The sequence below is a fragment of the Triticum dicoccoides genome, chromosome 2A, assembly GCF_002162155.2.
Source record: "Triticum dicoccoides isolate Atlit2015 ecotype Zavitan chromosome 2A, WEW_v2.0, whole genome shotgun sequence".
NCBI lineage: Eukaryota > Viridiplantae > Streptophyta > Magnoliopsida > Poales > Poaceae > Triticum > Triticum dicoccoides.
Window position 1 is genome coordinate 607,131,608 of NC_041382.1, and position 18,355 is coordinate 607,149,962.

Here is an 18,355-nt window from a genome sequence, read left to right on the forward strand (position 1 = left end):
TCTCTACAACCACCATTCTATTCCACATATAGTGCTATGTCCATGGCTCACGCTCATGTATTGCGTGAAGATAGAAAAAGTTTGAGAACACCAAAAGTATGAAACAATTGCTTGGCTTGTCATCGGGGTTGTGCATGATTTAAATACTTTGTGTGGTGAAGATGGATCATAGCCAGACTATATGATTTTGTAGGGATAACTTTCTTTGGCCATGTTATTTTGAAGAGACATAATCGCTTAGTTAGTATGCTCGAAGTATTATTATTTCTATGTCAATATTGAACTTTTGTCTTGAATCTTTCAGATCTGAATATTCATACAACAATTAAGAGAATTACATTGAAATTATGCCAAGTAGCATTCCACATCAAAAATTCTGTTTTTTTATCATTTACCTACTCGAGGACGAGCAGGAATTAAGCTTGGGGATGCTTGATACCTCTCCAACATATCTATAATTTATGATTGTCCCATGCTATATTATATCCTGTTCTGGACATTATTAGGCTTTATTATACACTTTTATATTATTTTTGGGACTAACCTATTAACTGGAGGCCCAGCCCAGAATTGTTATTTTTTTGCCTATTTTAGGGTTTCGCAGAAAAAGAATATCAAACGGAGTCCAAACGGAATGAAACCTTCGGGAATGTGATTTTCGGAACGAACATGATCCAGAGGACTTGGACCCTACGTCAAGCAATCAACCAGGAAGGCACGAGGTAGGGACGCGCCTACCCCCCCCCCCCCCAAGGTGCACCCTCCACCCTCGTGGGGCCCACATTGCTCCGCCAACGTACCCCTTCCTCCTATATATACCTACGTACCCCCAAACTAACAGATACGGAGCCAAAACCCTAATTCCACCACCGTAACTTTCTGTATCCATGAGATCCCATCTTGGGGCCTTTTTCGGAGCTCCGCCGGAGGGGGCATCGATCACGAAGGGCTTCTACATCAACACCATAGCCCCTCCGATGAAGTGTGAGTAGTTTACTTTCGACCTTCGGGTCCATAGCTATTAGCTAGATGGCTACTCCTCTCTGTTTGGATCTCAATACAAAGCTCTCCCCCTCTCTTGTGGAGATCTATTTGATGTAATCTTCTTTTGTGGTGTGTTTGTTGAGATCGATGAATTGTGGGTTTATGATCAAGTTTATCTATGAACAATATTTGAATCTTCTCTGAATTCTTTTATGTATGATTGGTTATCTTTGCAAGTCTCTTCGAATTATCAGTTTGGTTTGCCCTACTAGATTGATCTTTCTTGCAATGGGAGAAGTGCTAAGCTTTGGGTTCAATCTTGCGGTGTCCTTTCCCAGTGACAGCAGGGGCAGCAAGGCATGTATTGTATTATTGCCATCGAGGATAAAACAAAGTACTACACGCATGCTCCTAGGGGGATAGATTGGTAGGAAAATACCATCGCTCGTCCCCGACCGCCACTCATAAGGAAGACAATCAATAAATAAATCATGCTCCGACTTCATCACATAGCGGTTCACCATACGTGCATGCTACGGGAATCACAAACTTTAGAACAAGTATTTCTCAAATTCACAACTACTCAACTAGCATGACTCTAATATCACCATCTTCACATCTCAAAACAATTATCAAGTATCTCAAAACAATGATGTAGAGGGATAAACTAAAGCAATATGATATAAACCCCATCTTTTTATCCTCGGTGGCAACAATACAATGTGTGCCTTGCTGCCCCTGCTGTCACTGGGAAAGGACACCGCAAGATTGAACCCAAAGCTAAGCACTTCTCCCACTGCAAGAAAGATCATTCTAGTAGGCCAAACCAAACTGATAATTCAAAGAGACTTGCAAAGATATCAAATCATGAATAAAAGAATTCAGCGAAGAATCAAATATTGTTCATATATAATCATGATCATAAACCCACAATTCATCGGATCTTGACAAACACACCGCAAAAAGAACTACTTCGAATAGATCTCCAAGAGAATCGAGGAGAACTTTGTATTGAGATCCAAAGAGAGAGAAGAAGCCATCTAGCTAATAATTATGGACCCGAAGGTCTGTGGTAAACTACTCACACATCATCGGAGAGGCTATGGTGTTGATGTAGAAGCCCTCCGTGATCGATTCCCTCTCCGGCGGAGCGTAGGAAAAGGCCCCAAGATGGGATCTCACGGGTACAGAAGGTTGCGGCGGTGGAAATAGTGTTTCGTGGTGCTCCTGGATGTTTTCAGGGTATATGGGTATATATAGGAGGAAGAAGTAGGTCGGTGGAGCTGTGAGGGGCCCATGAGGGTGGGGGCGCACCCTCCTGCCTCGTGGCCTCCTCGCTTCTTTCTTGACATCCACTCCAATCTCCTGGATTGCGTTTGTTCCAAAAATAACTCTCCCAAAGGTTTCATTCCGTTTTATATTCCTTTGGTGCGAAACACTGAAATAGGCAAAAAACAGCAATTTGCACTGGGCCTTCGGTTAATAGGTTAGTCCCGAAAATAATATAAAAAGGTATATTAAAGCCCATTAAACATCCAAAATAGATAATATAATATCATGGAACAATAAAAAATTATAGATACGTTGGAGACGTATCAGACCATGCCCATTGTTGGTATAGTTCCTAAAGATTCTTTGCTTCTCTTTGAACTGATTCAGTTTTGCCTTTCATAGACTACCATTATTTGATTGGCCCATGTAGATTTAGGCAATATGAGATGAGACGATGATATATATTGGAATATACAATGCTTTATTGCTGGAAGCGCTGATGTCTTGGTGATGGTAGGTTTTGCAAGTAATTGAAATGCTTTTTGAGTAGAGGATAATTAGGGATATGAAGTTATAACTCAGATCTTGGGGCATTTGAAATTGAACTTGATTTCGAGTAATTCTTATAGCATACATCTCATCGATTAGGTATCCTATTTTTTAGTAATGCTAAGAACATACATCTCTTTCTATGTATTTACCCTGTTCTACAAATGGATAACTAGGTAATGATTATTGATGGCTGATGACATGAGGGAGAGGGGCTGAGGGGGACATTCCCCTTTAGCTACTGCAATAAGGTTGTGCATACAAATATGTGCTACTCATATTCCACTGTTAGACGAGGTAGCCGCAAGAAGCGGGTTCAAAATTCAGCTCCATTTGATTTACATTCAGGCCATCAGTTTCAATAATAATACATAGATTTTCTTTGATTTGTTTATTCTGTTATATCATAAACATCATGGGGAACTGTTAATCGCTTAATGAGAGTGTTTTATTCACTCAAAAGAGTGCCTAATGGTCTGATTAGTTTATGTATGTGAAAATTTCGTTCGATAATTATAAGTTACAATTCCTAGTCAAGGCATATGTTCTTTTATACTTTTATATAGTGGGTTTACAATAGGTTGACTAGATTCCATCTCTATTTCCATTCTTCATCGTCGTCCGCTTAGGTGGTAAGGGGAGCCAGAGAGGAGACCACAGCAACATCGGCCTTGGGGGCGCCGAAAAAGAGTATGCAGGAGGACGGTGTTGAAGTGTATATGTGGAATATTGAAGGAAATATGCCCTAGAGGCAATAATAAAGTTGTTACTTATATTCCCTTATATCATGATAAATGTTTATTATTCACGCTAGAATTGTATTAACCAGAAACTTAGTACATGTGTGAATACATAGACAGACAAAGTGTCACTAGTATGCCTCTACTTGACTAGCTCGTTGAATCAAAGATGGTTAAGTTTCCTAACCATAGACATGAGTGGTCATTTGATTAACGGGATCACATCATTAGAGAATGATGTGAATGTGTTGACCCATTCCGTTAGCTTATCAATTGATCGTTTAGTATATTGCTATTGCTTTCTTCATGACTTATACATGTTCCTATGACTATGAGATTATGCAACTGCTGAATACCAGAGAACATTTTGTGTGCTACCAAATGTCACAACATAACTAGGTGATTATAAAGGTGCTCTACAGGTGTCTCCGATGGTACTTGTTGAGTTGGCATAGATCGAGAATAGGATTTGTCACTCCGATTGTCGGAGCGGTATCTCTAGGCCCTCTCGGTAATGCACATCACTATAAGCCTTGCAAGCAATGCAACTAATGAGTTAGTTGTGGGATGATGTATTACGGAACGAGTAAAGAGACTTGCCAGTATCAAGTTTGAACTAGGTATTGAGATACCGACGATCGAATCTCGGGCAAGTAACATACCGATGACAAAGGGGACAACGTATATTGTTATGCGGTTTGACCTATAAAGATCTTCGTAGAATATGTAGGAACCAATATGAGCATCCAGGTTCCGCTATTGGTTATTGACCGGAGATGAGTCTCGGTTATGTCTACATAGTTCTCGAACCCGTAGGGTCCGCACGCTTAACGTTCGTTGATGATCTGTATTATGAGTTTATGTGTTTTGATGTACCGAAGGTAGTTCGGAGTCCCGGATTTGATCACGAACATGACGAGGAGTCTCGAAATGGTCGAGACCTAAAGATTGATATATTGGACGGCTATATTCGGACACCAGAAGGGTTTCAGATGTTCTCGGAGAAAACCGGAGTGCCGGAGGGGTTACCGGAACCCCCGGGGGGCTAATGGGCCTTGATGGGCCCTAGTGGACAGAGAGAGGGGCCCGCTAGGGCAGGCCGCGTGCCCCGTCCCCTTGAGTCCTAATAGGACAAGGAAATGTGGGGCGGCGCCCCACTTGCCTTTCCCCTCTCCCACTCCTTCCTTCCCCCTCCTAGTGGGACTAGGAAAGGGGAGTCCTACTCCCACTAGGAGGAGGACTCCTCCTCTTGGTGCGCCCTCCTAGGGTCAGCCGGCCTGCCCCCCTTGCTCCTTTATATGCGGGGGCAGGGGGCACCCCATGGACACACAAGTTGATCTTTGATCTTTTAGCCATGTGCGGTGCCCCCTCCACCATAATCCACCTCGGTCATATCGTAGCGGTGCTTAGGTGAAGCCCTGCGTCGGTAGCTTCATCAACACCGTCATCACGCCGTCGTGATGACGGAACTCTCCCTCGAAGCTCTACTGGATCATGAGTTCGTGGGACGTCACCGAGCTGAACGTGTGCAGATCATGGAGGTGACGTACGTTCTGTACTAGGATCGGTCGATCGTGAAGACGTACAACTACATCAACCGTGTTGTCATAATGCTTCCGCTTATGGTCTACGAGGGTACATGGACGACACTCTCCCCTCTCGTTGCTATGCATCACCATGATCTTGCGTGTGCATAGGATTTTTTTTTTAAATTACTACGTTCCCCAACAGTGGCATCCAAGCCAGGTTTATGCGTAGATGTTATATGCACAAGTAGAACACAAAGGAGTTGTGGGCGTGGGTATATACATATTGCTTACCGTCACTAGTTGATTCTTGATGCAGCGACATTGTTGGATGAAGCGGCCTAGACCGACATTACGCATACGCTTACGTGAGACTTGTTCTGTCGGATGTGGGGTTCCGGCAAACCCTTAAGGTACGAACACTGGGGTGCGCGCGAAGTCTTTCCTTCCCACCAATCGACGCCCTAACTCAGTAAGATCTCGCGGACGAACTCGACGAACTCGCAACACAGGAAGACACAAGATTTATACTGGTACGGGCCATCGTTGTGGTGTAATACCCTACTCCAGTATGGTGGTGGTGGTGGATTGCCTCTAGGGCTGATGATGGACAGTACATGGGAAGAACAACCTCCTGAGGTTGAGGTCTTCTTGTGAGTAGGCTCTCGATCGGGTTAGATCAAGCTAAGATGAGATGCCTCTACTATGGTGGCTAGCTCTACTTATATAGGCCCTGGTCCTCTTCCCAAATATTGAGCGGGAAGGGAGCCAACAATGGCGGGCTAATTCGAAGGGGGACAGCTAGTACAAGCTATCCTGACAAAAGTGGTCTTCGCCTACCAAAGGCTCTGGTGGTGACACCGTCTTGGGCTCCACGATGACCTCCGTCTTGCCGTCCTCCTGGTCTTGGTCTCGTTGCACCAATATAGCAACCTTTGCCTGATGCCTTAGTACTCTTTCCCTGCGTTGGCCTCCTTAGCACCAAAGAGGAAACAAGGACGTTGCGCGCGCTGGCGCCCGCCTGGTGCCGTGCGTCATGGCTCACGTCACGAGGGTCTCGTGAGGTTTGCCCCGCCTTGATATCTTTGCTCCTCGTGAGCCTGCCTAGCTAGGCCACTCCCGAGGAGGTCTTGCGTCGTCCGCCTCGCGAGGGTCTTGGATGCTTTGTTGGTGATGATGGACCGTACAGCTGCTAGATTAGCCACGCCATGGGCCGCAGGCAGGCAAGTCTGGGGACCCCCGTTCCCAGGACGCCGACAGGTTCTACCGACGTGCTTCGCACACAGGTGGCTAGTGGGTGTCTGTTTCTCCAGCTTTAGTTGAATCAGATTCAATGAACAGGGTTCTTTCTGAAGATGAAAAAGCAATCACTATACCACGTTGTGGTTTTTGATGCGTAGGTAAGAACAGTTCTTGCTCAGCCCGTAACAGCCACATAAAACTTGCAACAACAAAGTAGAGGACATCTAACTTGTTTTTGCAGGGCATGCTATGATGTGATATGGTCAAGACATGATGCTCAATTTTATTGTATGAGATGATTAGTTTTGTAACACAGTTATCGGCAACTGGCAGGAGCCATATGGTTGTCGCTTTATTGTATGAAATGCAATAGCCATGTAATTGCTTTACTTTATCACTAAATGGTAGTGATAGTCGTAGAAGCAATAGTTAGCGAGACGACAACGATGCTACGATGGAGATCAAGGTGTCGCGCCGGTGACGATGGTGATCATGACGGTGCTTTGGAGATGGAGATCAAAGGCACAAGATGATGATGGCCATATCATATCACTTATATTGATTGCATGTGATGTTTATCTTTTATGCATCTTATTTTGCTTAGATCGACGGCAGCATTATAAGATGATCTCTCACTAAATTTCAAGGTATAAGTATTCTCCCTGAGTATGCACCATTCGAAAGTTTGTCGTGCCGAGACACCACGTGATGATCGGGTGTGATAAGCTCTATGTTCACATACAACGGGTGCAAGCCGGTTTTGCACACGCAGAATACTCGAGTTAAACTTGACGAGCCTAGCATATGCAGATATGGCCTCGGAACACTGAGACCGAAAGGTTGAGCGTGAATCATATAGTAGATATGATCAACATAGTGATGTTCACCATTGAAAACTACTCCATCTCACATGATGATCGAACATGGTTTAGTTGATATGGATCACGTGATCACTTGGATGATTAGAGGGATGTCTATGTAAGTGGGAGTTCTTAAATAATTTGATTAATTGAACTTTAATTTATTATGAACTTAGTACCTGATAGTATTTTGCATGTCTATATTGTTTTAGATAGATGGCCCATGTTGTTGTTCCGTTGAATTTTAATGCGTTCCTTGAGAAAGCAAAGTTGAAAGATGATGGTAGCAATTACACGAACTGGGTCCGTAACTTGATGATTATCCTCATTGCTGCACAGAAGAATTACGTCGTGGAAGCACCGCTAGGTGCCAAACCCGCTGCAGGAGCAACGCCAGATGTTATGAACATCTGGCAGAGCAAAGCTGATGATTACTCGATAGTTTAGTGTGCCATGCTTTACGACTTAGAACCGGGACTTCAACGACGTTTTGAACGTCATGGAGCATATGAGATGTTCCAGGAGTTGAAGTTAATATTTCAAGCAAATGCCCGAATTGAGAGATATGAAGTCTCCAATAGGTTCTACAGCTGCAAGACGGAGGAGAATAGTTCTGTCAGTGAACATATACTCAAAATGTCTGGGTATAATAATCACTTGATTCAACTGGGAGTTAATCTTCCGGATGATAGTGTCATTGACAGAATTCTTCAATCACTGCCACCAAGCTACAAGAGCTTTGTGGTGAACTATAATATGCAAGGGATGAATAAGACGATTCCCGAGCTCTTCGCGATGCTAAAGGCTGCGGAGGTAGAAATCAAGAAGGAGCATCAAGTATTGATGGTTAACAAGACCACCAGTTTCAAGAAAAATGGTAAAGGGAAGAAGGGAAACTTCAAGAAGAATGGCAAGCAAGTTGCTGCTCAAGTGAAGAAGCCCAAGTCTGGACCTAAGCCTGAGACTGAGTGCTTCTACTGCAAAGGGACTGGTCACTGGAAGCGGAACTGCCCCAAGTATTTGGCGGATAAGAAGGATGGCAAGGTGAACAAATGCATATGTGATATACATGTTATTGATGTGTACCTTACTAATGCTCGCAGTAGCACCTGGGTATTTGATACTGGTTTTGTTGCTAATATCTGCAACTCGAAACAGGGACTGCGGATTAAGCGAAGATTGGCTAAGGATGAGGTGATGATGCACATGGGAAATGGTTTCGAAGTCGATGCGATCGCGGTCGGCACGCTACCTCTACATCTACCTTTGGGATTAGTTTTAGACCTGGATAATTGTTATTTGGTGCCAGCGTTGAGCATGAACATTATATCTGGATCTTGTTTGATGCGAGACGGTTATTCATTTAAATCTGAGAATAATGGTTGTTCTATTTATATGAGTAATATCTTTTATGGTCATGCACCCTTGCAGAGTGGTCTATTTTTGATGAATCTCAATAGTAGTGATACACATATTCATAATATTGAAGCCAAAAGATGCAAAGTTGATAATGATAGTGCAACTTATTTGTGGCACTACCGTTTAGGTCATATTGGTGTAAAGTGCATGAAGAAACTACATTCTGATGGCTTTTGGAATCACTTGATTATGAATCACTTGGTACTTGCGAACCATGCCTCATGGGCAAGATGACTAAAACGGCGTTCTCTGGAACAATGGAACGAGCAATAGATTTGTTGGAAATCATACATATTGATGTATGTGGTCTGATGAATATAGAGGCTCGCGGCAGGTATCATTATTTTCTCACCTTCACAGATGATTTAAGCAGATATGGGTATATCTACTTGATGAAACACAAGTGTGAAACATTTGAGAAGTTCAAAGAATTTCAGAGTGAAGTGGAAAATCATCGTAACAAGAAAATAAAGTTTTTACGATCTGATCGTGGAGCAGAATATTTGAGTTACGAGTTTGGACTTCATTTGAAACAATGCGGAATAGTTTCGCAACTCACGCCACCCAGAACACCAGAGCGTAATGGTGTGTCTGAACGTCGTAATAGTACTTTACTAGATATGGTGCGATTTATGATGTCTCTTACTGATTTACCGCTATCATTTTGGGGTTATGCTTTAGAGACGGCTGCATTCACGTTAAATAGGGCACCATCTAAATCCGTTGAAACAGCGCCTTATGAACTGTGGTTTGGCAAGAAACCAAAGTTGTCGTTTCTTAAAGTTTGGGGTTGCGATGCTTATGTGAAAAAGCTTCAACTTGATAAGCTCGAACCCAAATCGGAGAAATGTGTCTTCATAGGATACCAAAAGGAGATTGTTGGATACACCTTCTATCACAGATTCGAAGGCAATACATTCATTGCTAAGAATGGATCCTTTCTAGAGAAGGAGTTTCTCTCGAAAGAAGTGAGTGGGAGGAAAGTAGAACTTGATGAGGTAACTATACCTGCTCCCTTATTGGAAAGTAGTTCATCACAGAAATCTGTTCCTGTGACTCCTACACCAATTAGTGAGGAAGCTAATGATGATGATCATGTAACTTCAGATCAAGTTACTATCGAACCTCGTAGGTCAACCAGAGTAAGATCCGCACCAGAGTGGTACGGTAATCCTGTTCTGGAGGTCATGTTACTTGACCATGACGAACCTACGAACTATGAGGAAATGATGATGAGCCCAGGTTCCGCAAAATGGCTTGAGGCCATGAAATCTGAGATGGGATCCATGTATGAGAACAAAGTGTGAACTTTGGTTGACTTGCCCGATGATCGGCAAGCCATCGAGAATAAATGGATCTTCAAGAAGAAGACTGACGCTGACGGTAATGTTGCTGTCTACAAAGCTTGACTTGTTGTGAAATGTTTTCGACAAGTTCAAGGAGTTGACTACGATGAGACTTTCTCACCTATAGCGATGCGTAAGTCCGTCTGAATCATGTTAGCAATTGCTGCATTTTATGATTATGAAATTTGGCAAATGGATGTAAAGACTGCATTCCAGAATGGATTTCTGGAAGAGGAGTTGTATATGATGCAACGTGAAGGTTTTATCGATCCAAAGGATGCTAACAAAGTGTGTAAGCTCCAGCGATCCATCTATAGACTGGTGCAAGCATCTCGGAGTTGGAATAAATGTTTTGATAGTGTGATCAAAGCATATGGTTTTATACAGACTTTTGGAGAAGCCTGTATTTACAAGAAAGTGAGTGGGAGCTCTATAGCATTTCTAATATTATATGCGGATGACATATTATTGATTGGAAATGATATAGAATTTCTGGATAGCATAAAAGGATATTTGAATAAGAGTTTTTCAATGAAAGACCTCGGTGAAGCTGATTATATATTGGGCATCAAGATCTATAGAGATAGATCAAGACACTTAATTGGACTTTCACAAAGCACATACCTTGATAAAGTTTTGAAGAAGTTCAAAATGGATCAAGCAAAGAAAGGGTTCTTGCCTGTGTTACAAGGTGTGAAGTTGAGTCAGACTCAATGCTCGACCACTGCAGAAGATAGAGAGAAAATGAAAGGTGTTCCCTATGCTTCAGCCATAGGCTCTATCATGTATGCAATGCTGTGTACCAGACCTAATGTGTGCCTTGCTATTAGTTTAGCAGGGAGTTACAAAGTAATCCAGGAGTGGATCATTGGACAGCGGTCAAGAACATCCTAAAATACCTGAAAAGGACTAAGGATATGTTTCTCGTTTATGGAGGTGACAAAGAGCTCATCGTAAATGGTTACGTCGATGCAAGCTTTGACACTGATCCGGATGACTCTAAGTCACAAACCGGATACGTGTTTATATTGAACGGTGGAGCTGTCAGTTGGTGCAGTTCTAAGAAAAGCGTCGTGGCGGGATCTACATGCGAAGCGGAGTACATAGCTACTTCAGAAGCAGCAAATGAAGGAGTCTGGATGAAGGAGTTCATATCCGATCTAGGTATCATACCGAGTGCATCGGGTCCAATAAAAATCTTTTGTGACAATACTGGTGCAATTGCCTTGGCAAAAGAATCCAGATTTCACAAGAGAACCAAGCACATCAAGAGATGCTTCAATTCCACCTGCGATCAAGTCAAGGAGGGAGACATAGAGATTTGCAAGATACATACATATTTGAATGTTGTAGACCCGTTGACTAATCCTCTCTCACGAGCAAAACATGATCAGCACCAAGACTCCATGGGTGTCAAAATCATTACTGTGTAATCTAGATTATTGACTCTAGTGCAAGTGGAAGACTGAAGGAAATATGCCCTAGAGGCAATAATAAAGTTGTTATTTATATTTCCTTATATCATGATAAATTTTTATTATTCATGCTAGAATTTTATTAACCGGAAACTTAGTACATGTGTGAATACACAGACAAACAAAGTGTCACTAGTATGCCTCTACTTGACTAGCTCGTTGAATCAAAGATGGTTAAGTTTCCTAACCATAGACATGAGTTGTCATTTCATTAACGAGATCACATCATTAGAGAATTATGTGATTGACTTGACCCATTCCGTTAGCTTAGCAATTGATCGTTTAGTATATTGCTATTGCTTTCTTCATGACTTATACATGTTCCTATGACTATGAGATTATGCAACTCCCAAATACCGGAGGAACACTTTGTGTGCTACCAAACGTCACAATGTAACTGGGTGATTATAAAGGTGCTCTACAGGTGTCTCCGATGGTACTTGTTGAGTTGGCATAGATCGAGATTAGGATTTGTCACTCCGATTGTCGGAGATGTATATCTGGGCCCTCTCGGTAATGCACATCACTATAAGCCTTGCAAGCAATGCAACTAATGAGTTAGTTGCGGGATGATGTATTACGGGACGAGTAAAGAGACTTGCCGGTAACGAGATTGAACTAGGTATTGAGATACCGACGATCGAATCTCAGGCAAGTAACATACCGATGACAAAGGGAACAACGTATGCTGTTATGCGGTTTGACTGATAAAGATCTTCGTAGAATATGTAGGAACCAATATGAGCATCCAGGTTCCGCTATTGGTTATTGACCGGAGATGAGTCTCAGTTATGTCTACATAGTTCTCGAACCCGTAGGGTCCGCACGCTTAACGTTCGGTGACGATCGGTATTATGAGTTTATGTGTTTTGATCTACCGAAGGTAGTTCGGAGTCCCGGATGTGATAACGGACATGACGAGGAGTCTCAAAATGGTCGAGACATAAAGATTGATATATTGGACGGCTATATTCGGACACCAAAGGGTTTCTGATGATCTCGGAGAAAACCGGAGTGCCGGAGGGGTTACCGGAACCCCCAGGGGGCTAATGGGCCTTGATGGGCCCTAGTGGAGAGAGGGGGGGGGCCAGGGCAGGCCGCACGCCCCCTCCCCTTGAGTCCGAATAGGACAAGGAACGGTGGGGCAGCGCCCCCCTTGCCTTTCCCCTCTCCCACTCCTTCCTTCCCCCTCCTAGTGGGACTAGGAAAGGGGAGTCCTACTCCCACTAGGAGGAGGACTCCTCCTCTTGGCGCGCCCTCCTAGGGTCGGCCGGCCTCCCCCCTTGCTCCTTTATATACGGGGGCAGGGGGCACCCCATGGACACACAAGTTGATCTTTGATCTTTTAGCCGTGTGCGGTGCCCCCTTCACTATAATCCACCTCGGTCATATCGTATCGGTTCTTAGGCGAAGCCCTGCGTCGGTAGCTTCATCAACACCATCATCACACCGTCGTGCTAACGAAACTCTCCCTCGAAGCTCTACCAGATCGTGAGTTCGTGGGACGTCACCGAGCTGAACGTGTGCAGATCGTGGAGGTGTCGTACATTCGGTACTAGGATCGGTCGATCGTGAAGACGTACGACTACATCAACCGCGTTGTCATAACGCTTCCGCTTACGGTCTACGAGGGTATGTGGACGACACTCTCCCCTCTTGTTGCTATGCATCACCATGATCTTACGTGTGCGTAGGAAATTTTTTGAAATTACTACGCTCCCCAACAATTATTAGCCCTTTCCCTTAGTTCTGACTTTTGGTTGCGTTTGCTAGTGTATGAAGCTTAACATGGTATCAGAGTCTAAGGTCTTGAGTCCAATTTGTGGCTTTTGCAATTGATCCAAAAATTACTGATGCCCCCTTTGGCCACGTATAGGACTCTTGAGCCATACCTCTGAGTCTATCCACGTGTTGACTTCCCGCATCACACGTGAGAGGGGGTGTTGAAGTGTATATATGGATTGCACAGTCCTTTCCATCGGTTCGGGCTTTTGGTTGTGTTGGCTAGTGCATGAAGCTTAACATGGTATCAGGGCCTAAGGTCTAGAGTTCAAGTTCTGGCTTTCGCAATTTATTAAAAAAATGATCCTTCCCCCTCTATGTCTAAGTATAAGTCTCTTGAGCCATACCTGAGTCTATTCACGTGTTGACTTCTCACGTTGCATGTGAGAGGGGGTGTTGAAGTGAATATCTGGATTGTGTAGCCCTTTCCACCGATTCAGACTGATGGGTGAATAGGTCAGTTGCGTATACTTGTAACCAAAAGGTTCGGGTTCAAAACCCAGTAAAGGGACATATGCGGCTTCTCGAAGAGGTAACCACGGCTTTATGGTCCTCTACTCTATAGCTCATGGCCGGATTATTCTACTGTCGGTTTTGATTGATTGGGTGTGCGTAGATAGATTATATGCCTACATGGTACTTTCTGGGGATGTGTATAAAGGAATCCCCCATATATAAAAGGTTGTTTGCTTAACTATTACTATTCTCTAATTTCTGACTTGATGATAATATAGATTACATTCTGTTTTGAAATAGAAAGATATTTTGAAAAATTATGATGCTAATTGTGTTGTGTTCTATCAATAAAACTATGCTCTCCTAAACCTGAATGAACCATAAGTGGCAAGATAGCTGGCAGTCAATTATTCCACATTTTTGGTTGTGGTGTTTCAACATGAGTTCGGAGTGTTAATGCTTTGGTGATGTGAGGAGGCGAAGTTGTATGCTACCAGAGCGTGTAAATTTCTTGGTATGTATGCATTTCAAGAAAAGATGGATATGTGTTGTGACTGTGATAGATGGTTCTACTGGGTATATTACAAGAAATATCACTAAGGATATCGGAATGGAAGATAATTCTGCAATGACCAAGGTGCCAAAGTGTGACGATGCTCGCAAAGTTCCTTGGACTGGTTCTTACATAAGTGCTTCTGAATGTCATCTCGGTTACATGGTGTTGATCAATGCCTTTTTTCTATGCATAAATACAGAGGCCATGCAACCTGTACCTCATAGTAACGAGTAATAGAAGCCGACAATACAGTTATCCTGCATATCCCCAAGTCTGGAATGTCAGCAATGTTTTAAGTGGCATCACGGTCGGCCGAGAACCTGCTGATGAAGTCAATGATTGGGTTGATCGTAGTGATAGGGCATCGGCTGTAATGCTAGATGTAACCCTAGACAAATGAGCAAACATGAAAAGAGGAAAGATGGCAATGCATGAGCCAGAGGGTTCCTGTGGTGAATATTTTGGACCAGAAGTTAAGGATGGTTTGAAATTATCGAAGATATCCGTGTGTTTCATAGGAAGAAGCCATGCTCTCCAAGGTTTACATAGAAGACATGCCAGTACATCTCAATTGGCAGGGTCACGTCACTGATAAGCTGGATATCCATTTAACAAGTGGCTTGGGAGAGAATAACGTATCAGAGTTTGTCATACAACCAATTTTACAGTTTAACATGTCAAAGAATGAAGAGAAGGCACGAGCAGATGGTAAGATGGATGAGCAGTTGGACAACAATGTTTGCCTTAATTACCAAATTCCTAATGAAGTGGAAAACTTTATGACCATCATAGAAAATATGCCGACCTTCGCCACCATTCATTCATTTGCATTCTTCCAAATTATTACTATCATTCATTCATTTGCTATTTGAAGTTTAAACCATAGTATTAATTTTTTTTTAACTCTTTTCGCTATCCCTAATTTGATCTATGCAGATGCAGGTAGGTAAGCAGTCGTGGGCAAGGAGAAGATCCACATCAGTATTGTGGTCATTGGCCATGTTGACTCTGGCAAGTCAACCATGACTGGCCATCTCATCAACAAGCTTGGAGGCATTGACAAGCGTGTGATCAAGAGGTTCGAGAAGGAAGTCGCTGAGATGAACAAGAGGTCATTCAGGTAGGCCTGAGTGCTCGACAAGCTCAAGGCTGAGCATGAGAAGGGTATCACCATTGATGTCGCTCTCTGGAAGTTCAAGACCACCAAGTACTTGCTGGTATTCTAAATCTGGCAACACCAGCTATTCAAACACAGTTCTGCAGTATTTTCATTGTGTCTCGGAGCTCAGAGCAATCTTAATAATTTGTTAACAGTCCAGACGGATGAAGTGCTTGAGGCTGCAGTCTTAATAATTTGTTAACAGTCCTGAAGGATGAAGTGCTTGAGGCTGATGTGCTACGGTTGATTTTGTGATGTGTAACAGCAGGGCGGTGGCCACTATATAATACTCTCCTGATTTGGAGCTTCGCTTTTGAAGAAAAATGAGAGAAGAAGAATTGTGATTCTGCTGCTATCATATGATGCTTCTCTGCTATTCTTTCCCGCTACTTTTTGTTTTGTTGTAATTTGAATAGAAAGTTATCCAACAACAATTTTCTCTATTATTATAGATTGCCTTGCATCATGTTTGATCAGAGGAATGGAAGCGAGGGACAATTGCCACACCCTTACGGGGCCATTCAAGGCCGGTTATTCATATCCGACACAACGACCACCTTAGAGGCTTAGACCCAAGTCACCCGGCGAGCAACCATCATCTGCTACTGCAGAATATTTTTTACGTGCAATTTGAGTGAAACTGTTTTTGGGTGTTATATTTTGATATTTTGCATCATCTGTTGGAGATGCTCTGAGGCTACATATATAAGAAAATAGAAAACAGACAGAAGAAGCTCAAGTACTACTAAATCATCGTAACCATTGTTCAACACAGTCAGAGTAAAAAACAGGCGATGAAGCTAACTACTACTAAATCATATACCCAATTATTCTGCTTTCTCCGAAGCATAGGACAAATCTGAACGTTAATCACTCCGCTTCTTCGGGGTTTCGAAAAAGGGGCCCCGCTCTTCATGGGTACAATAGTAAAGTATTCCAGAGATTCCTGCACATAAGGCCGTTACGTACACAGCAGCAAGGGGTAAGAACATTTTGTTCCTAGGCGACCTACAAATAATAAACGAGTTAGGACAAATTTATAAGTTGACACGAAAACATCTGTAAATTAAATAGTACACAATTACCATATTGGTGGAGGAGATGTGGCTTGTGCATTATTGTAGTGGAGAAGCCGCCGCAGGATTTGCCCCGGACATGGCTCCAAGCTGCAAGAAATATACTATAAGATGATTCTTCTTATAATTATCTATTAGTGACAACACAGAATGGGACGTAAGAAGCAATAACAAGGTATGCTGTCTTATGATTTCTGGCACTTTTGCCGCCTAATATAAAGGAATTCTACTCTTAAGGATTTAGATATGTTTCGGTCGTATTTACAAAGACTGAAAAAACGATTCGGACTAAACCGTTCCCTGTCCATAATCCCTAGCGACTACTCCGCCCCTTCCATGGGCCGACCCTCAAGTACGCGTCCTCCGTACTACTCGAATCTGCCTTCTCGGCCGCCGCCCCAGCCGGCCGCCGCCTCTTAAAAAGGCACCGTTTCTTGGTCTAATGGACTGAAAGCTGAAAGCCTAGATGAATCCGTGCTGACCGAGCTGGAGGAAGGCACCAAACGCTTTTAGTGATTCTCGTTTTCGTCCGTGAAACGAGATTTGGGATTGGGAAGCGGGGGTCAGGATTTAGCGGCGCTGGGCGATTGCCGAACGCGCCCTAACTAGCAAATCCAGCCTGTTCTAATAAGGTGTGCTGTTAAAATCAACGCAGATACGAAAAAGGAAAAGCAGATCTGATTTTGCAAATTTCACAAGGCAAGGGACGAGTGCATACCTTGTTCTTGAAAAGATTTTGCGATTCGCTGGAGAACCTGCGAAGATAGGCCGCGCCATGGCGCAACAGCTGCCGCTTGTCCTCTTTGATGGCAGCTTCGGCGGCCGCCGTAAGATACGGCTGCAGTGGTCGCTGAAGGGCGCGACCGCAGATCTTTCTCGCAGCAAATCGAAGAGCCGCCGCCATCTATTGTCGATTTAGCAGATCTCCTAGTTCTATTCTTGCCGCCGGGTCTGTTGGATTCCCTCAAGCCTATCTTATATCCTACCCGGAGGGCTAGCTAGGGTTTCCCCGTCTCCGGCTACAACACTGTCCGCGCTAGTAGCGCAAACCGTGTCGCTCTGGTCTGGGTCATGGCCGTCGCGGCACAACTAAGGCCATCTCCAGCCGTTGGCGTCTAAAAGCGCCGCGCCTGAGGTGAGTCGGCACAAAAAATGGTTTTAAAGAAAGTCGGTCCCCAAGGCCGTCCCCAGACGCGTATTAAAATAAAAAAAAGACCGTTCAGTAAAGTTATGATAAAAACTAGTTAAATTTTGATCAAACATGATAAATTTTGGTGAAATTTGCGCATTTTCATTACATTAACCTAATTAAAAAAAAAGAGGCTGAAGTCGTCGCCGCCATCGTCGTCGTCGGCCTTCTCCTCCTTGACGCGGGCGCCCCTACCGGACCCCTGCCCGGCGTCGCCATGGCGGACTGGCGGCGATGCGTCGTCGTCGCTGTCGCATAAGACGACGACCCCGTCTTCATCGCGGCCGCGTCGGCGCTCCTCGAATCGGCGCAGGGCGGCGCGCTGGCGCTCCTTCTCCTTCTTCCGGCGCGCCTTTTCCATCGCAATGGAGTCCTGGCGCGCTCATTCTAGGGCCGCGTCGTCGTCGTTGAACTCCGCCTTCACCGGCGCCAGCCCCGGCTCCATCTTTGGCTTGACAAAGCGCGGAGGAGCCCACGAGGAGGAGGCGCGCCGGCCGCCTCGTTGATGACGATGCCGACGCTGTGAGTGCGCCGACCGATTGGCGTCTCCGCCGCGGGCTCGGCCTTGACGCCGAGAAGCGCCGGAAAACCGGAGGAGTGGGAAGATGAGCGAGAGGAGGAAGACGAGGAGGAGGCGAACCTCCTTGGCGCCCATGCGCGTCGGTGTTGCGACGGGGCGGCCCCCGTCGCAGGATAGGTCAACGGCGGGTTGTTGCCGCCGTCG

The 18,355-nt window shown here is 44.2% G+C and overlaps 1 long non-coding RNA gene across 1 annotated transcript; it reads right to left on the minus strand.

Annotated features, from left to right (window-relative positions):
• Positions 1 to 16,089: 16,089 nt before the first annotated feature.
• On the minus strand, positions 16,090 to 17,545 carry LOC119355669. The gene is made up of 3 exons (XR_005171631.1): positions 17,161 to 17,545; positions 16,452 to 16,532; positions 16,090 to 16,374 (listed from the first exon to the last, which is right to left on the minus strand). It is a non-coding gene; the product is annotated as an uncharacterized LOC119355669 (long non-coding RNA).
• Between the last annotated feature and the right edge of the window lie 810 nt (positions 17,546 to 18,355).